At 46.6% G+C, this 21,222-nt stretch overlaps 17 non-coding genes and 4 pseudogenes across 17 annotated transcripts; 5 read left to right on the forward strand and 16 right to left on the reverse strand.

Moving 5' to 3' along the window:
• Positions 1–190: 190 nt before the first annotated feature.
• On the reverse strand, positions 191–353 carry LOC135019861 (U1 spliceosomal RNA). The gene has a single exon (XR_010217366.1). It is a non-coding gene; the product is annotated as a U1 spliceosomal RNA (small nuclear RNA).
• A 152-nt stretch (positions 354–505) lies between these two features.
• Positions 506–669, reverse strand: LOC135019677 (U1 spliceosomal RNA). Its single transcript, XR_010217199.1, has one exon. It is a non-coding gene; the product is annotated as a U1 spliceosomal RNA (small nuclear RNA).
• A 702-nt stretch (positions 670–1,371) lies between these two features.
• On the reverse strand, positions 1,372–1,506 carry LOC135019874 (U1 spliceosomal RNA; annotated as a pseudogene).
• Positions 1,507–1,658: 152 nt separating this feature from the next.
• Positions 1,659–1,822, reverse strand: LOC135019738 (U1 spliceosomal RNA). Its single transcript, XR_010217258.1, has one exon. It is a non-coding gene; the product is annotated as a U1 spliceosomal RNA (small nuclear RNA).
• Positions 1,823–4,183: 2,361 nt separating this feature from the next.
• LOC135019910 (U1 spliceosomal RNA) lies at positions 4,184–4,339 on the forward strand. The gene has a single exon (XR_010217403.1). It is a non-coding gene; the product is annotated as a U1 spliceosomal RNA (small nuclear RNA).
• Positions 4,340–5,013: 674 nt separating this feature from the next.
• Positions 5,014–5,177, forward strand: LOC135019760 (U1 spliceosomal RNA). Its single transcript, XR_010217279.1, has one exon. It is a non-coding gene; the product is annotated as a U1 spliceosomal RNA (small nuclear RNA).
• Positions 5,178–5,329: 152 nt separating this feature from the next.
• On the forward strand, positions 5,330–5,492 carry LOC135019868 (U1 spliceosomal RNA). Its single transcript, XR_010217373.1, has one exon. It is a non-coding gene; the product is annotated as a U1 spliceosomal RNA (small nuclear RNA).
• A 3,304-nt stretch (positions 5,493–8,796) lies between these two features.
• On the reverse strand, positions 8,797–8,960 carry LOC135019686 (U1 spliceosomal RNA). The gene has a single exon (XR_010217208.1). It is a non-coding gene; the product is annotated as a U1 spliceosomal RNA (small nuclear RNA).
• A 692-nt stretch (positions 8,961–9,652) lies between these two features.
• Positions 9,653–9,794, reverse strand: LOC135019852 (U1 spliceosomal RNA; annotated as a pseudogene).
• A 152-nt stretch (positions 9,795–9,946) lies between these two features.
• LOC135019929 (U1 spliceosomal RNA) lies at positions 9,947–10,110 on the reverse strand. The gene has a single exon (XR_010217422.1). It is a non-coding gene; the product is annotated as a U1 spliceosomal RNA (small nuclear RNA).
• Positions 10,111–10,802: 692 nt separating this feature from the next.
• LOC135019810 (U1 spliceosomal RNA) lies at positions 10,803–10,944 on the reverse strand (annotated as a pseudogene).
• A 152-nt stretch (positions 10,945–11,096) lies between these two features.
• LOC135019973 (U1 spliceosomal RNA) lies at positions 11,097–11,260 on the reverse strand. Its single transcript, XR_010217467.1, has one exon. It is a non-coding gene; the product is annotated as a U1 spliceosomal RNA (small nuclear RNA).
• Positions 11,261–12,564: 1,304 nt separating this feature from the next.
• Positions 12,565–12,638, forward strand: TRNAN-AUU (transfer RNA asparagine (anticodon AUU)). Its single transcript has one exon. It is a non-coding gene; the product is annotated as a tRNA-Asn (tRNA).
• Positions 12,639–18,005: 5,367 nt separating this feature from the next.
• On the reverse strand, positions 18,006–18,121 carry LOC135019971 (U5 spliceosomal RNA). Its single transcript, XR_010217465.1, has one exon. It is a non-coding gene; the product is annotated as a U5 spliceosomal RNA (small nuclear RNA).
• Positions 18,122–18,396: 275 nt separating this feature from the next.
• LOC135019917 (U5 spliceosomal RNA) lies at positions 18,397–18,512 on the reverse strand. The gene has a single exon (XR_010217410.1). It is a non-coding gene; the product is annotated as a U5 spliceosomal RNA (small nuclear RNA).
• A 274-nt stretch (positions 18,513–18,786) lies between these two features.
• LOC135019953 (U5 spliceosomal RNA) lies at positions 18,787–18,902 on the reverse strand. The gene has a single exon (XR_010217447.1). It is a non-coding gene; the product is annotated as a U5 spliceosomal RNA (small nuclear RNA).
• Positions 18,903–19,177: 275 nt separating this feature from the next.
• On the reverse strand, positions 19,178–19,293 carry LOC135019933 (U5 spliceosomal RNA). The gene has a single exon (XR_010217426.1). It is a non-coding gene; the product is annotated as a U5 spliceosomal RNA (small nuclear RNA).
• Positions 19,294–19,567: 274 nt separating this feature from the next.
• LOC135019927 (U5 spliceosomal RNA) lies at positions 19,568–19,683 on the reverse strand. Its single transcript, XR_010217420.1, has one exon. It is a non-coding gene; the product is annotated as a U5 spliceosomal RNA (small nuclear RNA).
• A 264-nt stretch (positions 19,684–19,947) lies between these two features.
• On the reverse strand, positions 19,948–20,063 carry LOC135019960 (U5 spliceosomal RNA). Its single transcript, XR_010217454.1, has one exon. It is a non-coding gene; the product is annotated as a U5 spliceosomal RNA (small nuclear RNA).
• Positions 20,064–20,333: 270 nt separating this feature from the next.
• LOC135019948 (U5 spliceosomal RNA) lies at positions 20,334–20,449 on the reverse strand. The gene has a single exon (XR_010217441.1). It is a non-coding gene; the product is annotated as a U5 spliceosomal RNA (small nuclear RNA).
• A 144-nt stretch (positions 20,450–20,593) lies between these two features.
• On the forward strand, positions 20,594–20,721 carry LOC135019906 (U1 spliceosomal RNA; annotated as a pseudogene).
• Positions 20,722–21,222: the final 501 nt, after the last annotated feature.

Consider the following 21,222-nt stretch of genomic DNA (forward strand, 5'->3'; position numbering starts at 1 on the left):
CTCTGAAAGGCAAGTAAAAGGGTGTGGGCCCTGCAGCACTACCTGTAGTTTGCATTGTGCGTTGGAAGGCACAAAGTAAGCAGACAGGAGAAGTCAGGAGAGTGCACAAGGGCATAGAAGGCAGCGGCTCAAGAAAAGAGAAGTGGAAACAGACAGCAAACTAGGCTGGAGAGAGACCTGAGACAAAGAGATCTGAATTATACGAGAGCCGACCAGGGGAAACACAAATTATGCAGTCAAGTTTCCCACATTTGGGGAAATCGCAGGAGCAGCACACCCAGAGTGCAATGGGTGAGCCTTGCCCTGGGAGAAGCACCTTCATGATCATAGTATCTCACCTGGCAGTTATGTAGGAGTTGGGCTAGAGCTGGGGAGGGTCGCTGCTCGGGTACCCCCCTGTCAAGTGAAGGAGATCAAACTGAGGCAGCACAATGGAACTCTCGAAAGAAGAACAAGGCTAGAGGAAGATCTGAGACAAAGAAATCTGACTTTTACCAGAGCTGACCAGAGGAAAACACAAACACAGTCCCCCACTACCACAAATAATGCAGTTGAGTTTCCCACATTTGGGGAAATCACAGGGGTCAGCATACCCAGAATGCAATGAATGAACCTCACCCTGGGAGAACAATCTTTATGACCATGGTATCTCCTATGCAAAATAAGTATGATTTGGGATAGGGCTGGGGAGGGCCGCTGCTCAGGCACATCTCTGTCAAGTAAAGGAGATTCAACTGAGGCAGCACAAGGGAACTCTCATCTGGGGACAACAACTGCCGGGAGAACACATATTTTCAGATGAACATGGGAGGGCAGAAGGCTGCCTAATACTGAAGCACCCCCAAACAACAAACCAAATGCAACAACTAGTACAAGCATTCCTGGGGGAAGGTCTGCAGAAGACGGATTTGCATACAGTGATGTCATCCAAGCAGTGGGCCAAAGTTGGCTGGAACCCTCATCTGCATATGAAAAGAGAAAAGGGGTATGCAGGGCATGGCGGCCTTTTGCGGCGCTTGGATGACCCTTAGTTCGCATTAAACACCCCCACCCTACTTCGGTGTGGGGCTCATGTTGGCCATGCCCCAGCCCCTGAAGCATTCAAGCTGATTTCTTGCAGCAGCTTGGCACTGTAACAGCTCCAGAGCTGCTCTGTAAGGCAAGTAAAAGGGTGTGGGCCCTGCAGCACTACCTGTAGTTTGCATTGTGCATCGGAAGGCACAAAGTAAGCAGACAGGAGGAGAAGTCAGGATAGTGCACAAGGGTGTAGAAGGGAGGGGCTCAAGAAAAAAGAAGTGGAAACAGACAGCAAACTAGGCTGGAGAGAGACCTGAGACAAAGAGATCTGAATTATATGAGAGCCGACTAGGGGAAACACAAATTATGCAATCAAGTTTCCCATATTTGGGGAAATCGCAGGGGCAGCACACCCAGAGTGCAATGGGTGAGCCTTGCCCTGGGAGAAGCAACTTCATGATCATAGTATCTCACCTGGCAGGTAAGTAGGAGTTGGGCTAGAGCTGGGGAGGGTCGCTGCTCGGGCACCCCCCTGTCAAGTGAAGGAGATCCAACTGAGGCAGCACAAGGGAACTCTTGAAAGAAGAACAAGGCTAGAGGAAGATCTGAGACAAAGAAATCTGACTTTTACCAGAGCTGACCAGAGGAAAGCACAAACACAGTCCCCCACTACCACAAATAATGCAGTTGAGTTTCCCACATTTGGGGAAATCACAGAGGTCAGCATACCCAGAACGCAATGAATGAACCTAACCCTGGGAGAACAATCTTCATGACCATGGTATATCCTATGCAAAATAAGTATGATTTGGGATAGGGCTGGGGAGGGCCGCTGCTCAGGCACATCTCTGTCAAGTAAAGGAGATTCAACTGAGGCAGCACAAGGGAACTCTCATCTGGGGACAACAACTGCAGGGAGAACACATATTTTCAGATGAACATGGGAGGGCAGAAGGCTGCCTAATACTGAAGCACCCCCAAACAACAAACCAAATGCAACAACTAGTGCAAGCATTCCTGGGGGAAGGCCTGCCGCAGATGGATTTGCATATGGTGATGTCATCCAAGCAGTGGGTCAAAGTTGGCTTCAACCCTCGTCTGCATATGAAAAGAGAAAAGGGGCATGCAGGGCATGGTGGCCTTTTGCGGCGCTTGGCTGACCCCTAGTTTGCATTAAACACCTCCACCCTCCGTCGGTGTGGGGCTCATGTTGGCTATGCCCCAGCCCCTGAAGCATTCAAGCTGATTTCTTGCTGCAGCTGGGCACTGTAACAGCTCCAGAGCTGCTCTGTAAGGCAAGTAAAAGGGTGTGGGCCCTGCAGCACTACCTGTAGTTTGCATTGTGCGTTGGAAGGCACAAAGTAAGCAGACAGGAGAAGTCTGGAGAGTGCACAAGGGCATAGAAGGCAGCGGCTCAAGAAAAGAGAAGTGGAAACAGACAGCAAACTAGGCTGGAGAGAGACCTGAGACAAAGAGATCTGAATTATACGAGAGCCGACCAGGGGAAACACAAATTATGCAGTCAAGTTTCCCACAGGAGTATATAGGATACGACCCAGTGGTACCTGACGACATAGATACTAACAGCTATTTAATAACATTACGCTAGAAAGTGATTATTAGCAACATATATATCTATATAAACAACCCCGCCAGGGTTGTGCCTTCAAAAATAATCACACACGGACACGCTTTTTAAACCTTTTTTTCACATCTCTTTATTCTTCTTATGCACATGTATGTTAGTTCTGTGATTTTAACCTTTATGTTTCACTGCAGTTTGGGATAATAATATTAATATTTATCCAATTTTAATACATACTTAATAAAGGTTATATTTTTTGATTCATTCATTCTGTCCAGTGCGTCAACAGTGCAGATTTCTTCTTGTTTTTTCTCCCAAATTCTATAACAATGACAGTAAATGTTGTTTCTTTTCAAACAGAACTTTCTTGACCATGCTTCTTGCTTGAAAGATCTGGGAGCACATGGAAAACAGTACAAACCATGCAGTATCACAAGAGCCTTTATTTGATATTTCATGAAGATAGAGCAGAATTGAGGACACGTCAACTATTTCTGCCGAAGGTGGTTCATCTCTCCACATGGTGCCTTTGGCCACTGACACCTTCGTTGAGTCAAAGTCTCTGGCTGTGGTCAGAACTTTGAAAATTTATGTCACCAGAACGGTTCAGATTAGGAAAACAGAGGCTCTGTTTGTCCTGTATGCTCCCAACAGGATTGGGTGTCCTGCTTCCATGTAGACAATTATGTGCTGGATCTGTGGTAAGATTCAGCATGCTCATTCCACGGCAGGATTGCCGTTACTGAATTAGGTGAAGACCCATTCTACTAGAAAGGTGGGTTCATCCTGGGCAGCTGGTCGGGGAGTCTCGGCATTGCAACTTTGCCGAGCAGCTATTTAGTAAACACTTTTGCTAAGTTTTACAAGTTTTAGAGTAAAGGAGATTCAACTGAGGCAGCACAAGGGAACTCTCATCTGGGGACAACAACTGCAGTGAGAACACATATTTTCAGATGAACATGGGAGGGCAGAAGGCTGCCTAATACTGAAGCACCCCCAAACAACAAACCAAATGCAACAACTAGTACAAGCATTCCTGGGGGAAGGTCTGCAGAAGACGGATATGCATATAGTGATGTCATCCAAGCAGTGGGCCAAAGTTGGCTGGAACCCTCATCTGCATATGAAAAGAGAAAAGGGGTATGCAGGGCATGGCGGCCTTTTGCGGCGCTTGGATGACCCTTAGTTCGCATTAAACACCCCCACCCTCCTTCGGTGTGGGGCTCATGTTGGCCATGCCCCAGCCCCTGAAGCATTCAAGCTGATTTCTTGCAGCAGCTTGGCACTGTAACAGCTCCAGAGCTGCTCTGTAAGGCAAGTAAAAGGGTGTGGGCCCTGCAGCACTACCTGTAGTTTGCATTGTGCATTGGAAGGCACAAAGTAAGCAGACAGGAGGAGAAGTCAGGATAGTCCACAAGGGTATAGAAGGGAGGGGCTCAAGAAAAAAGAAGTGGAAACAGACAGCAAACTAGGCTGGAGAGAGACCTGAGACAAAGAGATCTGAATTATATGAGAGCCGACCAGGGGAAACACAAATTATGCAGTCAAGTTTCCCACATTTGGGGAAATCACAGGGGCAGCACACCCAGGTGAGATACTATAATCAGGAAGGTGCTTCTCCCAGGGCAAGGCTCACCCATTGCACACTGGGTGTGCTGCTCCTACGATTTCCCCAAATGTGGGACACTTGACTGCATAATTTGTGTTTCCTCTGGTCGGCTCTCGTATAATTCAGATCTCTTTGTCTCAGGTCTCTCTCCAGCCTAGTTTGCTCTCTGTTTCCACTTCTTTTTTCTTGAGCCCCTCCCTTCTATACCCTTGTGGACTATCCTGACTTCTCCTCCCGTCTGCTTACTTTGTGCCTTCCAATGCACAATGCAAACTACAGGTAGTGCTGCAGGGCCCACACCCTTTTACTTGCCTTACAGAGCAGCTCTGGAGCTGTTACAGTGCCCAGCTGCTGCAAGAAATCAGCTTGAATGCTTCATGGGATGGGGCATGGCCAACATGAGCCCCACACCAAAGGAGGGTGGGGGTGTTTAATGCGATCTAGGGGTCATCCAAGCACCGCAAAAGGCCGCCATGCCCTGCACGCCCCTTTTCTCTTTTCATATGCAGATGAGGGTTGAAGCCAACTTTGACCCACTGCTTGGATAACATCACCATATGCAAATCCATCTGCTGCAGGCCTTCCCCCAGGAATGCTTGCACTAGTTGTTGCATTTGGTTTGTTGTTTGGGGGTGCTTCAGTATTAGGCAGCCTTCTGCCCTCCCATGTTCATCTGAAAATATGTGTTCTCCCTGCAGTTGTTGTCCCCATATGAGAGTTCCCTTGTGCTGCCTCAGTTGAATCTCCTTTACTTGACAGAGATGTGCCTGAGCAGCGGCCCTCCCCAGCCCTATCCCAAATCATACTTATTTTGCATAGGAGACACCATGGTCATGAAAATTGTTCACCCAGGGTGAGGTTCATTCATTGCATTCTGGGTATGCTGACCCCTGTGATTTACCCAAATGTGGGAAACTCGCCTGCATTATTTGTGGTAGTTGGGGACTGTGTTTGTGTTTTCCGCTGGTCAGCTCTGGTAAAAGTCAGATTTCTTTGTCTCAGATCTTCCTCTAGCCTTGTTCTTCTTTCGAGAGTTCCATTGTGCTGCCTCAGTTGGATCTCCTTCACTTGACAGGGGGGTGCCCGAGCAGCGACCCTCCCCAGCTCTAGCCCAACTCCTACTTACCTGCCAGGTGAGATACTATGATCTTGAAGGTGCTTCTCCCAGGGCAAGGCTCAACCATTGCACTCTGGGTGTGCTGCCCCTGCGATTTCCCCAAATATGGGAAACTTGACTGCATAATTTGTGTTTCCCCTGGTCGGCTCTCGTATAATTCAGATCTCTTTGTCTCAGGTCTCTCTCCAGCCTAGTTTGCTGTCTGTTTCCACTTCTCTTTTCTTGAGCCGCTCCCTTCTATGCCCTTGCGCACTATCCTGACTTCTCCCGTCTGCTTACTTTGTGCCTTCCAACGCACAATGCGAACTACAGGTAGTGCTGCAGGGCCCACACCCTTTTATTTGCCTTACAGAGCAGCTCTGGAGCTGTTACAGTGCCCAGCTGCTGCAAGAAATCAGCTTGAATGCTTCAGGGGCTGGGGCATAGCCAACATGAGCCCCACACCGAAGGAGGGTGGAGGTGTTTAATGCGAACTAGGGGTCATCCAAGCGCCGCAAAAGGCCGCCATGCCCTGCATAACCCTTTTCTATGTTCATATGCAGATGAGGGTTCCAGCCAACTTTGGCCCACTGCTTGGATGACATCACCGTATGCAAATTCGTCTCCTGCAGACCTTCCCCCAGGAATGCTTGTACTAGTTATTGCATATGGTTTGATATTTGATGGTGCTTCAGTATTAGGCAGCCTTCCGCCCTCCCATGTTCATCTGAAAAAATGTGGTCTCCCTGCAGTTGTTGTCCCCAGACGAGAGTTCCCTTGTGCTTCCTCAGTTGAATCTCCTTAACTTGACGGGGGAGGGGCTTGCCCGAGCAGCCACCCTCCCCAGCCCTATCCCAACTCATACTTATTTTGCATATGAGATCTCTATATCATGAAGATTGTTATCACAGGGTGAAGTTCATCCATTATATTTTAAAATAGGAAGGTTCAAATTACATATTTGAATTGCATCTATGTGCTGGATTCAAATGTCCCCCCCCCCTTCCTTTCTCAATTGTGCCCGTCAGCAGCTATTCTAAGGTTGCTGCCAATGGGTGTGACACATTAATTTCTTCTGTGGGGTACACTGGACTCCACAAGGATTCACATTGGGGTGTAGAGTAGGATCTTGATCTGAGGCACCAACCGGCTCAAAGCTTTTGACTGTTCCCAAGATGCTCAGCGCATTCTCCTCTATAACCCCGCTTCCATGAACAGGGAGCTCAGTTTGTAGTTGGTGCCTTCAGTAGCAGGCCACTTAACAGGGGCCTGCCTCAGGCAGCCTATTCTTAGCTATTAATTTTGACAAGAAAATAAGAACTTTTTTTATGAGAATCTACAAGGGCTGCAGCAGGCTAGGTCTAATAGACATCTTTACTGCAGCTTCATCACTCCCAGCGGCGCTGTATACTCCCGTGCCCTGGTTGCTGGGTCACTGCAGCGGAGGCTCCGGTTTCTTCCTAAGGTCAGTCACACACGCACCGCCCTTCCGGATCACGAGGCCGCTGATGAAGGGGAGCGTGGCCGTAGGGGGTGGACCGTGTGCGCACTGGCGTGGACACTGATTACTGGGCAGCCGCTCCACGAGCCACCAGGTACAGTTAAGGAGCACAGGTCTGGGGTTTTTTCTCCCATATTAAACCAATTTTGTACTGCCCGCAGCGCATTGTGATAGGTAATAGGGCCTGATTCAGGTTGGATTGCAATCACAGTAAGCGATCCAACTGCAAAAATTGCTAAGAGCATACGCATGTGCCTGCATTTTCTGCGGCACCCCGCAGAGAATGCGATCGCCTCTGCCTGTCAATCGGGGCAGGGGGGGAGAGGGGGGTCAGCAACACTCCATTTCCAAGTCAGGGATGGAGCGGTGCGGGGGCAAGGCTTCAAAATGGGGTCTGCAACGGAGGAGACACAGGGGGCGTGGTCACAGCGGCTGTATGACATCACATTCAGCCGCTGTGATCACAAAAATGGTGGCGGCTTCCTGCGCGCACATACAGTCTGCACCAGCAGGAGGCTACACCATTTTTTATGATCACGCTGAACTGCAGTGCGACTGCAATTACAGATTGGTCAAGAAGGGAGGCGTCATGCTGGGTGGCCATGTCCTGTCACTGTGCAGGAGCCAGCACCGCTCACACACTAGTCCCCGGGTGCAGCCCCCAACCCCCGGGACACCCGGAGCAACAAAATGTAGATTCAGGCCACCAGGCCACGCCCCTACCTATGAAACCATGCCTCCTTTTTACCATTGCGCTGCTTATCTGCGCGCACTGCATTACAATCTCCTTCGCCACCTCTCTGGGTGTCACCAGTGATAGTGACACCTCTGCCATGCTTGTAGCAGCTGGTCCTAAGATCTACGCCTCAAGCCCTGAGTGTTTGCCCTTGTGACTTGTTGATCATCATAGCGAAGCAGATGCTTACAGAAAACTGCAGGGGCTTAGATTGAAAATAAAAAAATATATGGGTATAAGGTAGAGAGGAGCGGGTTCGGTTCTCCGAGAACCGAATTCCCCACGAACTCCACGTGGTTTACACTGGTCCGAGGCAGGCTCGGTTGTTCCCGCCTGACTCGGAAAACCTGAACAAGGGAAAATGTCATCATCCCGCTGTCGGATTCTCGCGAGATTCGGATTTCATATAAAGAGCTGCGCGTTGCCGCCATTTTTACTCGTGCATTGAAGAGGGAGCGGAGAGGACGTGGCTATGTTCTCTCAGTGGAAATCTCAATATCAGTGCTCAGTATCAGTGGTTACTTATTGCTGCTCAGTAATACTAGTAGTGTGTCTCTCCTGCTCAGTGTCAGTTCTCAGTAGTATCCTCATCAGTGCTCAGTATCACTGCTCATTGTCTTGTGCTGCATTGTGGTGCTCAGCATACTACAGTACATTACTAATAGTCCAGTGCTGCATCTTGCTGCTCAGTGTCAGTTCTAGTATCCTCATCAGTGCTCACTATCACTGCTCATTACATTGTGGTGTTCTGTATACTACAGTAACATAGTAATATAGTAACATATAGTAATATAGTTTTTGAGGTTGAAAAGAGGCAAATTGCCCATCGTGTTCAACCTGTTTTAAGTTGTGATGATTCTACATACTTGCTGAATAATGTTTTATGACTAGTTAACTACTACAACTCATGTTACCCCCGGATTAACCATGTTGATATTTTAAGTATTATAACCTTGGATAGCTTTTTCATTCAGAAATGTATCCATTCCTTTTTTAAATCCAATTACAGAGTCCGCCATTACCACCTTCCCTGGCAGGGAATTCCACATCCTGATTGCCCTAACAGTGAAGATCATAGTATCTCACCTGGCAGGTAAGTAGGAGTTGGGCTAGAGCTGTGGAGGATTGCTGCTTGGGCACCCCCTGTCAAGTGAAGGAGATCCAACTGAGGCAGCACAAGGGAACTCTCGAAAGAAGAACAAGGCTAGAGGAAGATCTGAGACAAAGAAATCTGACTTTTACCAGAGCTGACCAGAGGAAAGCACAAACACAGTCCCCCACTACCACAAATAATGCAGTCGAGTTTCCCACATTTGGGGAAATCACAGGGGTCAGCATACCCAGAATGCAATGAATGAACCTCACCCTGGGAGAACAATCTTCATGACCAAGGTATCTCCTATGCAAAATAAGTATGATTTGGGATAGGGCTGGGGAGGGCCGCTGCTCAGGCACATCTCTGTCAAGTAAAGGAGATTCAACTGAGGCAGCACAAGGGAACTCTCATCTGGGGACAACAACTGCAGGGAGAACACATATTTTCAGATGAACATGGGAGGGCAGAAGGCTGCCTAAAACTGAAGCACCCCCAAACAACGAACCAAATGCAACTACTAGTGCAAGCATTCCTGGGGGAAGGCCTGCAGCAGATGGATTTGCATATGGTGATGTCATCCAAGCAGTGGGTCAAAGTTGGCTTCAACCCTCGTCTGCATATGAAAAGAAAAAAGGGGTGTGCAGGGCATGGCGGCCTTTTGCGGCGCTTGGATGACCCCTAGTTCGCATTAAACACCTCCACCCTCCTTCGGTGTGGGGCTCATGTTGGCTATGCCCCAGCCCCTGAAGCATTCAAGCTGATTTCTTGCAGCAGCTGGGCACTGTAACAGCTCCAGAGCTGCTCTGTAAAGCAAGTAAAAGGGTGTGGGCCCTGCAGCACTACCTGTAGTTTGCATTGTGCGTTGGAAGGCACAAAGTAAGCAGATGGGAGAAGTCAGGATAGTGCACAAGGGTATAGAAGGGAGGGGCTCAAGAAAAAAGAAGTGGAAACAGACAGCAAACTAGGCTGGAGAGAGACCTGAGACAAAGAGATCTGAATTATATGAGAGCCGACCAGGGGAAACACAAATTATGCAGTCAAGTTTCCCACATTTGGGGAAATCGCAGGGGCAGCACAGCCAGAGTGCAATGGGTGAGCCTTGCCCTGGGAGAAGCATCTTCATGATCATAGTATCTCACCTGGCAGGTAAGTAGGAGTTGGGCTAGAGCTGGGGATGGTCGCTGCTCGGGCACCCCCCTGTCAAGTGAAGGAGATCCAACTGAGGCAGCACAAGGGAACTCTCGAAAGAAGAACAAGGCTAGAGGAAGATCTGAGACAAAGAAATCTGACTTTTACCAGAGCTGACCAGAGGAAAGCACAAACACAGTCCCCCACTACCACAAATAATGCAGTTGAGTTTCCCACATTTGGGGAAATCACAGGGGTCAGCATACCCAGAATGCAATGAATGAACCTAACCCTGGGAGAACAATCTTCATGACCATGGTATCTCCTATGCAAAATAAGTATGATTTGGGATAGGGCTGGGGAGGGCCGCTGCTCAGGCACATCTCTGTCAAGTAAAGGAGATTCAACTGAGGCAGCACAAGGGAACTCTCATCTGGGGACAACAACTGCAGGGAGAACACATATTTTCAGATGAACATGGGAGGGCAGAAGGCTGCCTAATACTGAAGCACCCCCAAACAACAAACCAAATGCAACAACTAGTGCAAGCATTCCTGGGGGAAGGCCTGCAGCAGATGGATTTGAATATGGTGATGTCATCCAAGCAGTGGGTCAAAGTTGGCTTCAACCCTCGTCTGCATATGAAAAGAATAAAGGGGTGTGCAGGGCATGGCGGCCTTTTGCGGCGCTTGGATGACCCCTAGTTCGCATTAAACACCTCCACCCTCCTTCGGTGTGGGGCTCATGTTGGCTATGCCCCAGCCCCTGAAGCATTCAAGCTGATTTCTTGCAGCAGCTGGGCACTGTAACAGCTCCAGAGCTGCTCTGTAAAGCAAGTAAAAGGGTGTGGGCCCTGCAGCACTACCTGTAGTTTGTATTGTGCGTTGGAAGGCACAAAGTAAGCAGACGGGAGAAGTCAGGATAGTGCACAAGGGTATAGAAGGGAGGGGCTCAAGAAAAAAGAAGTGGAAACAGACAGCAAACTAGGCTGGAGAGAGACCTGAGACAAAGAGATCTGAATTATATGAGAGCCGACCAGGGGAAACACAAATTATGCAGTCAAGTTTCCCACATTTGGGGAAATCGCAGGGGCAGCACACCCAGAGTGCAATGGGTGAGCCTTGCCCTGGGAGAAGCATCTTCATGATCATAGTATCTCACCTGGCAGGTAAGTAGGAGTTGGGCTAGAGCTGGGGAGGGTCGCTGCTCGGGCACCCCCCTGTCAAGTGAAGGAGATCCAACTGAGGCAGCACAAGGGAACTCTCGAAAGAAGAACAAGGCTAGAGGAAGATCTGAGACAAAGAAATCTGACTTTTACCAGAGCTGACCAGAGGAAAGCACAAACACAGTCCCCCACTACCACAAATAATGCAGTTGAGTTTCCCACATTTGGGGAAATCACAGGGGTCAGCATACCCAGAATGCAATGAATTAACCTAACCCTGGGAGAACAATCTTCATGACCATGGTATCTCCTATGCAAAATAAGTATGATTTGGGATAGGGCTGGGGAGGGCCGCTGCTCAGGCACATCTCTGTCAAGTAAAGGAGATTCAACTGAGGCAGCACAAGGGAACTCTCATCTGGGGACAACAACTGCAGGGAGAACACATATTTTCAGATGAACATGGGAGGGCAGAAGGCTGCCTAATACTGAAGCACCCCCAAACAACAAACCAAATGCAACAACTAGTGCAAGCATTCCTGGGGGAAGGCCTGCCGCAGATGGATTTGCATATGGTGATGTCATCCAAGCAGTGGGTCAAAGTTGGTTCAAACACCTTTGCAAAGTTCTATAAGTTTGATACCCTGGCTGAGGAGGACCTCCTGTTTGCTCAATCGGTGCTGCAAAGTCATCCGCACTCTCCTGCCCGTTTGGGAGCTTTGGTATAATCCCCATGGTCCTTACGGAGTCCCCAGCATCCTCTAGGACGTAAGAGAAAATAAGATTTTAAACCTACCGGTAAATCTTTTTCTCGTAGTCCGTAGAGGATGCTGGGTGCCCGTCCCAAGTGCGGTCTACTTCTGCAAGACTTGTATATAGTTATTGCTTACATAAGGGTTATATGTTAGTTTTCATCGGTCTTGGACTGATGCTATGTTGTTTTCATACTGTTAACTGGGTAGTATATCACAAGTTATACGGTGTGATTGGTGTGGCTGGTATGAATCTTGACCTTGGATTAACAAAAATCCTTTCCTCGTACTGTCCGTCTCCTCTGGGCACAGTTTCTCTAACTGAGGTATGGAGGAGGGGCATAGAGGGAGGAGCCAGTGCACACCCAGATCTAAAGTCTTTCTTAAAGTGCCCATGTCTGCTGCGGAGCCCGTCTATCCCCCATGGTCCTTACGGAGTCCCCATCATCCTCTACGGACTACGAGAAAAAAAAATTACCGGTAGGTTTAAAATGTTATTTTTTTCTCTGCAACCCACTGCTAAATTGTGCTTCCTAGCTGTTTTTTATAAAATCACTTAATTAAATCTAACTCTGATTACGTCAGAGAAGGCCAGGTACCCTACACCATAAGAGGGGGTTTGAAATTTTGACTTGTCTACTTAAAGATCACCAAAATCTGATGACAAGGTCAATTACATCCCTGGGTGGGATTGAACCACCAACCTTTTGGTTAATAGCCCATGTAAGTGCAAGAAATCCTGAAGCACTCACTCATCATGGGAAAGTACCAATGTGTTTCTTACAAAAATTCTCCAGATTATTGACTTTTTAAAGTTTTTCTAGGAAACGTTCTAGATGAATGCTTATTAGCCTTTGTCAGTATTGACTTTCGCAAGGTGTCTCTGTGGCGCAATCGGTTAGCATGTTTGGCTATTAACCAAAAGGTTGGTGGTTCAATCCCACCCAGGGATGTAATTGACCTTGTAATCAGATTTTGGTGATCTTTAAGTAGACAAGTCAAAATTTCAAAAACCCCCCTTATGGTGTAGGGTACCTGGCCTTCTCTGATGTAATCAGAGTTAGATTTGATTAAGTGATTTTATAAAAAAACAGCTAGGAAGCACAATTTAGCAGTGAGTTGCAGAGAAAAAAAATTATGCTGGCAGAAAAGTCCAATTGAGTGATTAAACAGCTCTTCATTTTCTGATTTTATGTTTATGCTAACAAATTTGCTCTCTGAAAAGTGTCCACAAAGCCAAGTCTCTGATTAACACCTTTGTAGGAATGGTTTTTCACCTATTACTGAATTAAACTTGCTTCATTGGAAAGGCATCAAAGATGCATCCTCATTTCAATGTCTACTGAAATAATACAGGTTGACACCAGGAAACGTCACTGCATCCTTGCTGCTTCCTCATGGGGAAGTCTGTTTAATGTGAAAACAAGGTGATATCTAATCAGCACACAGGTAAGGAATTAAGAAAATCTTTCTTTATGGGTGAAGATGTTTCTCACAAATTGTTGTCCCAATGCATCATTGAAATTCAAGATGGAAGATGATTTTCATATATCACTTGTACATTTTGCATTGCTCTTCTGGTGACAATGTAGTTTGTTTTTGTCAATTACCATTTCAGTAATAGGGTAAAGAAAATTAAGTGGATTTTTTAAAGAAAACAATGCTGTCAATATACTATTAAAACAAATTAAAATGATAAAAGTTATTGTACTTTAAGTAAAAATAAAAGTGCCAAAATATCAATCCCAGTTTTTGATTACTTTAATTATAAAAAAAAAAAAATGCACATAGCAGAGGATAGTTTCGATCAATCGACCTCTGGGTTATGGGCCCAGCATGCTTCCATTGCACTACTCTGCTGCTCATGGAAGTGTCAGAGATCCTGAAGACTAAATTGATTAAAGGCCTTAAAGTACTGGACTATAAGGAAAGACTTACTAGGCTGAATATTTATACACTAGAAAAGAGGTGCCTAAGAGGAGATATTATTAATATCTTCAAATATGTAAAGATACATAACAAAGAGTTATCAGAGGAATTATTTATTAAAAGAACACGTGGTCACTCGCTGCGACTGGAGGAAAGTTCAGAACGCAATGGAGGAAAGGTTTCTTCACTGTTAGGGCAATCAGGATGTGGAATTCCCTGCCAGGGAAGGTGGTAATGGCGGACTCTGTAATTGGATTTAAAAAAGGAATGGATACATTTCTGAATGAAAAAGCTATCCAAGGTTATAATACTTAAAATATCAACATGGTTAATCCGGGGGTAACATGAGTTATAGTAGCTAACTAGTCATAAAACATTATTCAGCAAGTATGTAGAATCATCACAACTTAAAACAGGTTGAACACGATGGGCAATTTGCCTCTATTCAACCTCAAAAACTATGTTACTATATTACTATGTTATTGTAGTATACAGAACACCACAATGCAATGAGCAGTGATAGTGAGCACTGATGAGGATACTAGAACTGACACTGAGCAGCAAGATGCAGCACTGGACTATTAGTAATGTACTGTATTATGCTGAGCAACACAATGCAGCACAAGACAATGAACAGTGATACTGAGCACTGATGAGGATACTACTGAGAACTGACACTGAGCAGGAGAGACACACTACTAGTATTACTGAGCAGCAATAAGTAACCACTGATACTGAGCACTGATATTGAGATTTCCACTGAGAGAACATAGCCACGTCCTCTCCGCTCTCTCTTCAATGCACGAGTAAAAATGGCAGCAACGCGCAGCTCTTTATATGGAATCCGAATCTCGCGAGAATCCGACAGCGGGATGATGACATTTTCCCTTGTTCAGGTTTTCCGAGTCAGGCGGGAACAACCGAGCCTGCCTCGGACCAGTGTAAACCACGTGGAGTTCGTGGGGAATTCGGTTCTCGGAGAACCGAACCCGCTCCTCTCTACCTTATACCCTATCAATTTTTTTATTTTCAATCTAAGCCCCTGCAGTTTTCTGTAAGCATCTGCTTCGCTATGATGATCAACAAGTCACAAGGGCAAACACTCAGGGTTTGAGGCGTAGATCTTAGGACCAGCTGCTACAAGCATGGCAGAGGTGTCACTATCACTGGTGACACCCAGAGAGGTGGCGAGGGAGATTGTAATGCAGTGCGCGCAGATAAGCAGTGCAATGGTAAAAAGGAGGCATGGTTTCATAGGTAGGGGCGTGGCCTGGTGGCCTGAATCTACATTTTGTTGCTCCGGGTGTCCCGGGGGTTGGGGGCTGCACCCGGGGACTAGTGTGTGAGCGGTGCTGGCTCCTGCAAAGTGACAGGGCATGGCCACCCAGCATGACGCCTCCCTTCTTGACCATGCTGTAATTGCAGTCGCACTGCAGTTCAGCGTGATCATAAAAAATGGTGTAGGCTCCTGCTGGTGCAGACTGTATGTGCGCGCAGGAAGCCGCCACCATTTTTGTGATCACAGCGGCTGAATGTGATGTCATACAGTCGCTGTGACCACGCCCCCTGTGTCTCCTCCGTTGCAGACCCCATTTTGAAGCCTTGCCCCCGCACCGCTCCATCCCTGACTTGGAAATGGAGTGTTGCTGACCCACCTCTCCCCCCCTTCCCCGCCCCGATTGACAGGCAGAGGCGATCACATTCTCTGCGGGGTGCCGCAGAAAATGCAGGCACATGCGTATGCTCTTAGCAATTTTTGCAGTTGGATCGCTTATTGTGATTGCAATCCAACCTGAATCAGGCCCTATTACCTATCACAATGCGCTGCGGGCAGTACAAAATTGGGTTAATATAGGAGAAAAACCCCCAGACCTGTGCTCCTTAACTGTACCTGGTGGCTAGTGGAGCGGCTGCCCAGTAATCAGTGTCCACCGCAGTGCGCACACGGCCCACCCCCTACGGCCTCGCTCCCCTTCAGCAGCGGCCTCGTGATCCGGAAGGGTGGTGTGTGTGTGACTGACCTTAGGATGAAACCGGAGCCTCCGCTGCAGTGACCCAGCAACCAGGGCACGGGAGTATACAGCGCCGCTGGGAGTGATGAAGCTGCAGTAAAGATGTCTATTAGACCTAGCCTGCTGCAGCCCTTGTAGATTCTCATAAAACAAGTTCTTCTTTTCTTGTCAAAATTAATAGCTAAGAATAGGCTGCCTGAGGCAGGCCCCTGTTAATTGGCCTGCTACTGAAGGCACCAACTACAAACTGAGCTCCCTGTTCATGGAAGCGGGGTTATAGAGGAGAATGCACTGAGCTTCTTGGGAACAGTCAAAAGCTTTGAGCCGGTTGGTGCCTCAGATCAAGATCCTACTCTACACCCCAATGTGAATCCTTGTGGAGTCCAGTGTACCCCACAGAAGAAATTAATGTGTCACACCCATTGGCAGCAACCTTAGAATAGCTGCTGACGGGCACAATTGAGAAAGGAAGGGGGGGGGGACATTTGAATCCAGCACATAGATGCAATTCAAATATGTAATTCGTACCTTCCTATTTTAAAATATAATGGATGAACCTCACCCTGTGAGAACAATCTTCATGATCAAGAGATCTCATATGCAAAATAAATATGAGTTGGGATAGGGCTGGGGAGGGCTGCTCGGGCAGCACCTCCCCCGTCAAGTTAAGGAGATTCAACTGAGGAAGCACAAGGGAACTCTCGTCTGGGGACAACAACTGCAGGGAGACCACATCTTTTCAGATGAACATGGGAGGGAGGAAGGCTGCCTAATACTGAAGCACCATATGCAACAACTAGTACAAGCATTCCTGGGGGAAGGTCTGCAGCAGACGGATTTGCATACGGTGATGTTATCCAAGCAGTGGGCCAAAGTTGACTGGAACCCTCATCTGCATATGAAAAGAGAAAAGGGGCATGCAGGGCATGGCGGCCTTTTGCAGTGCTTGGATGACCCCTAGTTCACATTAAACACCCCCACCCTCCTTTGGTGTGGGGCTCATGTTGGCCATGCCCCATCCCCTGAAGCATTCAAGCTGATTTCTTGCAGCAGCTGGGCACTGTAACAGCTCCAGAGCTGTTCTGTAAGGCAAGTAAAAGGGTGTGGGCCCTGCAGCACCACCTGTAGTTCGCATTGTGCGTTGGAAGGCACAAAGTAAGCAGACGGGAGGAGAAGTCAGGATAGTGCGCAAGGGCATTCTTTTCTCTTAGTCCGTAGAGGATGCTGGGGTCACATTAAGAACCATGGGGTATAGACGGGATCCGCAAGAGACATGGGCACTTTAAGACTTTCAAAGGGTGTGAACTGGCTCCTCCCTCTATGCCCCTCCTCCAGACTCCAGTTATAGGAACTGTGCCCAGGGAGACGGACATTTCGAGGAAAGGATTTATTGTTAAACTAAGGTGAGCATCTTACCAGCTCACACCTTAAACATGCCGCAGAACGTGGCATTCAACAGAACACAAGCCAACGGCATGAACAATTGCAGCAAAAAGCTGACCAGAACCATAACACAACATGTGTATAACCACAAGTAATAACTGCAGACACAGTATGGACTGGGACGGGTGCCCAGCATCCTCTACAGACTAAGAGAAAAGGATTTACCGGTAGGTATTAAAATCCTATTTTCTCATACGACCTAGAGGATGCTGGGGTCACATTAAGAACCATGGGGTTATACCAAAGCTCTTGAACGGGTGGGAGAGTGCGTACGACTCTGCAGCACCGAATGACCCAACTTAAGGTTATCATCAGCCAAGGTATCAAACTTGTAAAACTTAGCAAAAGTGTTTACTAAATAGCTGCTCGGCAAAGTTGCAATGCCGAGACTCCCCGACCAGCTGCCCAGGATGAACCCACCTTTCTAGTAGAATGGGTCTTCACCTACTTCAGTAACGGCAATCCTGCCGTGGAACGAGCATGCTGAATCTTACCACAGATCCAGCGCATAATGGTCTGCATGGAAGCAGGACACCAAATCCTGTTGGGAGCATACAGGACAAACAGAGCCTCTGTTTTCCTAATCTGAACCGTTCTGGTGACATACATTTTCAAAGTTCTGACCACAGCCAGAGACTTTGACTCAACGAAGGTGTCAGTGGCCAAAGGCACCATGTGGAAAGATGAACCACCTTCGGCAGAAATTGTTGACGTGTCCTCAATTCTGCTCTATCTTCATGAAAGATCAAATAAAGGCTCTTGTGATACTGCATGGTTTGTACTGTTTTCCATGTGCTCCCAGACCTTTAAGCAAGTAGCATGGTCAAGAAAGTTCTGTTTGAAAAGAAACAACATTTACTGTCATTGTTATGCAAATAAACTTACATTAAAGCTAACAAGAAAGCACACTCGTTCTGTCTTTAAACTGATAAAAGAAACCCCAATAATATGGGGCATGCAAAAATTGAGATAAAACTCAGTTTTGCTCCTCTCCACGGAAATCTTTAATAAAAGGCGAAATATTTGTTAGTTCTGGAGAGAAACCAGAGCATGACCAAGATTCCACCTGTCGCCTGAGTGCCATGCCAGCAGTTCTCATTCAGCTGAAAGTGAGCACCCAATTTGAATGAAAGAAAGCAGATTTCTCACCAGGCTTCCCCTTGCTATAAACATGGTTTGTACTCTTTTCCATGTGCTCCCAGATCTTTCAAGCAATTAGTGTGGTCAAGAAAGTTCTGTTTGAAAAGAAACAAACATTTACTGTCATTTCTATGCAAATGAGCTTACATTAAAGCACACTCGTTCTATCTTTAAACCGATAAAATAAAACCCCAATAAGATGGGGCATGCAAAAATTGAGATAAAACTCAGTTTTGCTCCTCTCCACGGAAATCTTTAGTAAAAGGCGAAAGATTTGTTCGTTCTGAAGAGAAACCAGAACATGACCAAGATTCCACCTGTCGCCTGAGTGCCATGCCAGCAGTCCTCATTCAGCTCAAAGTGAGCACCCAATTTGAAAGAAAGAAAGCAGATTTCTCACCAGGCTTCCCCTTGCTATAAACATGGTTTGTACTCTTTTCCATGTGCTCCCAGATCTTTCAAGCAATTAGTATAGTCAAGAAAGTTCTGTTTGAAAAGAAACAAACATTTACTGTCATTTCTATGCAAATGAGCTTACATTAAAGCACACTCGTTCTATCTTTAAACCGATAAAAGAAACCCCAATAAGACGGAGCATGCAAAAATTGAGATAAAACTCAGTTTTGCTCCTCTCCACGGAAATCTTTAGTAAAAGGCGAAAGATCTGTTCGTTTTGAAGAGAAACCAGAGCATGACCAAGATTCCACCTGTCGCCTGAGTGCCATGCCAGCAATCCTCATTCAGCTCAAAGTGAGCACCCAATTTGAAAGAAAGAAAGCAGATTTCTCACCAGGCTTCCCCTTGCTATAAACATGGTTTGTACTCTTTTCCATGTGCTCCCAGATCTTTCAAGCAATTAGTGTGGTCAAGAAAGTTCTGTTTGAAAAGAAACAAACATTTACTGTCATTTCTATGCAAATGAGCTTACATTAAAGCACACTCGTTCTATCTTTAAACCGATAAAATAAAATCCCAATAAGATGGGGCATGCAAAAATTGAGATAAAACTCAGTTTTGCTCCTCTCCACGGAAATCTTTAGTAAAAGGCGAAAGATTTGTTCGTTCTGAAGAGAAACCAGAACATGACCAAGATTCCACCTGTCGCCTGAGTGCCATGCCAGCAGTCCTCATTCAGCTCAAAGTGAGCACCCAATTTGAAAGAAAGAAAGCAGATTTCTCACCAGGCTTCCCCTTGCTATAAACATGGTTTGTACTCTTTTCCATGTGCTCCCAGATCTTTCAAGCATTTAGTATAGTCAAGAAAGTTCTGTTTGAAAAGAAACAAACATTTACTGTCATTTCTATGCAAATGAGCTTACATTAAAGCACACTCGTTCTATCTTTAAACCGATAAAAGAAACCCCAATAAGACGGAGCATGCAAAAATTGAGATAAAACTCAGTTTTGCTCCTCTCCACGGAAATCTTTAGTAAAAGGCGAAAGATCTGTTCGTTTTGAAGAGAAACCAGAGTATGACTAAGATTCCACCTGTCGCCTGAGTGCCATGCCAGCAGTCCTCATTCAGCGCAAAGTGAGCACCCAATTTGAAAGAAAGAAAGCAGATTTCTCACCAGGCTTCCCCTTGCTATAAGCATGGTTTGTACTCTTTTCCATGTGCTCCCAGATCTTTCAAGCAATTAGAATGGTCAAGAAAGTTCTGCTTGAAAAGAAACAGACATTTATAGTCATTGTTATGCAAATAAACTTACATTAAAGCTAACAAGAAACTGATAAAAGAAACCCCAATAATATGGGGCATGCAAAAATTGAGATAAAACTCAGTTTTGCTCCTCTCCACAGAAATCTTTAATAAAAGGCGAAAGATTTGTTCGTTCTGAAGAGAAACCAGAGCATGACCAAGATTCCACCTGTCGCCTAAATGCTGTGCCAGCAGTCCTCATTCAGATCAAAGTGAGCGCCCAACTTGAAAGTAAGCAGATTTCTCACCTGGCTTCTCCTTGCTATAAGCATGGTTTGTACTGTATTCCATGTGCTCCCAGATCTTTCAAGCAAGTAGCATGGTCAAGAAAGTTCTGTTTGAAAAGAAACAAACATTTACTGTCATTTCTATGCAAATGAGCTTACATTAAAGCACACTCATTCTATCTTTAAACCGATAAAAGAAACCCCAAAAAGATGGGGCATGCAAAAATTGAGATAAAACTCGGTTTTGCTCCTCTCCACGGAAATCTTTAATAAAAGGCGAAAGATTTGTTCGTTCTGAAGAGAAACCAGAGCATGACCAAGATTTTTATCTGAAAATATGTGTTCTCCCTGCAGTTGTTGTCCCCAGATGAGAGTTCCCTTGTGCTGCCTCAGTTGAATCTCCTTTACTTGACAGAGATGTGCCTGAGCAGCGGCCCTCCCCAGCCCTATCCCAAATCATACTTATTTTGCATAGGAGATACCATGGTCATGAAGATTGTTCTCCCAGGGTGAGGTTCATTCATTGCATTCTGGGTATGCTGACCCCTGTGATTTTCCCAAATGTGGGAAACTCGCTTTTATACCCTTGTGCACTATCCTGACTTCTCCTCCTGTCTGCTTACTTTGTGCCTTCCAATGCACAATGCAAACTACAGGTAGTGCTGCAGGGCCCACACCCTTTTACTTGCCTTACAGAGCAGCTCTGGAGCTGATACAGTGCCAAGCTGCTGCAAGAAATCAGCTTGAATGCTTCAGGGGATGGGGCATGGCCAACATGAGCCCCACACCGAAGGAGGGTGGGGGTGTTTAATGCGAACTAAGGGTCATCCAAGCGCCGCAAAAGGCCGCCATGCCCTGCATACCCCTTTTCTCTTTTCATATGCAGATGAGGGTTCCAGCCAACTTTGGCCCACTGCTTGGATGACATCACCGTATGCAAATCCGTCTTCTGCAGAACTTCCCCCAGGAATGCTTGCACTAGTTGTTGCATTTGGTTTGTTGTTTGGGGGTGCTTCAGTATTAGGCAGCCTTCTGCCCTCCCATGTTCATCTGAAAATATGTGTTCTCCCTGCAGTTGTTGTCCCCA

Source organism: Pseudophryne corroboree, unplaced genomic scaffold (genome assembly GCF_028390025.1).
Source record: "Pseudophryne corroboree isolate aPseCor3 unplaced genomic scaffold, aPseCor3.hap2 scaffold_337, whole genome shotgun sequence".
NCBI classification, from domain to species: Eukaryota; Metazoa; Chordata; class Amphibia; order Anura; family Myobatrachidae; genus Pseudophryne; species Pseudophryne corroboree.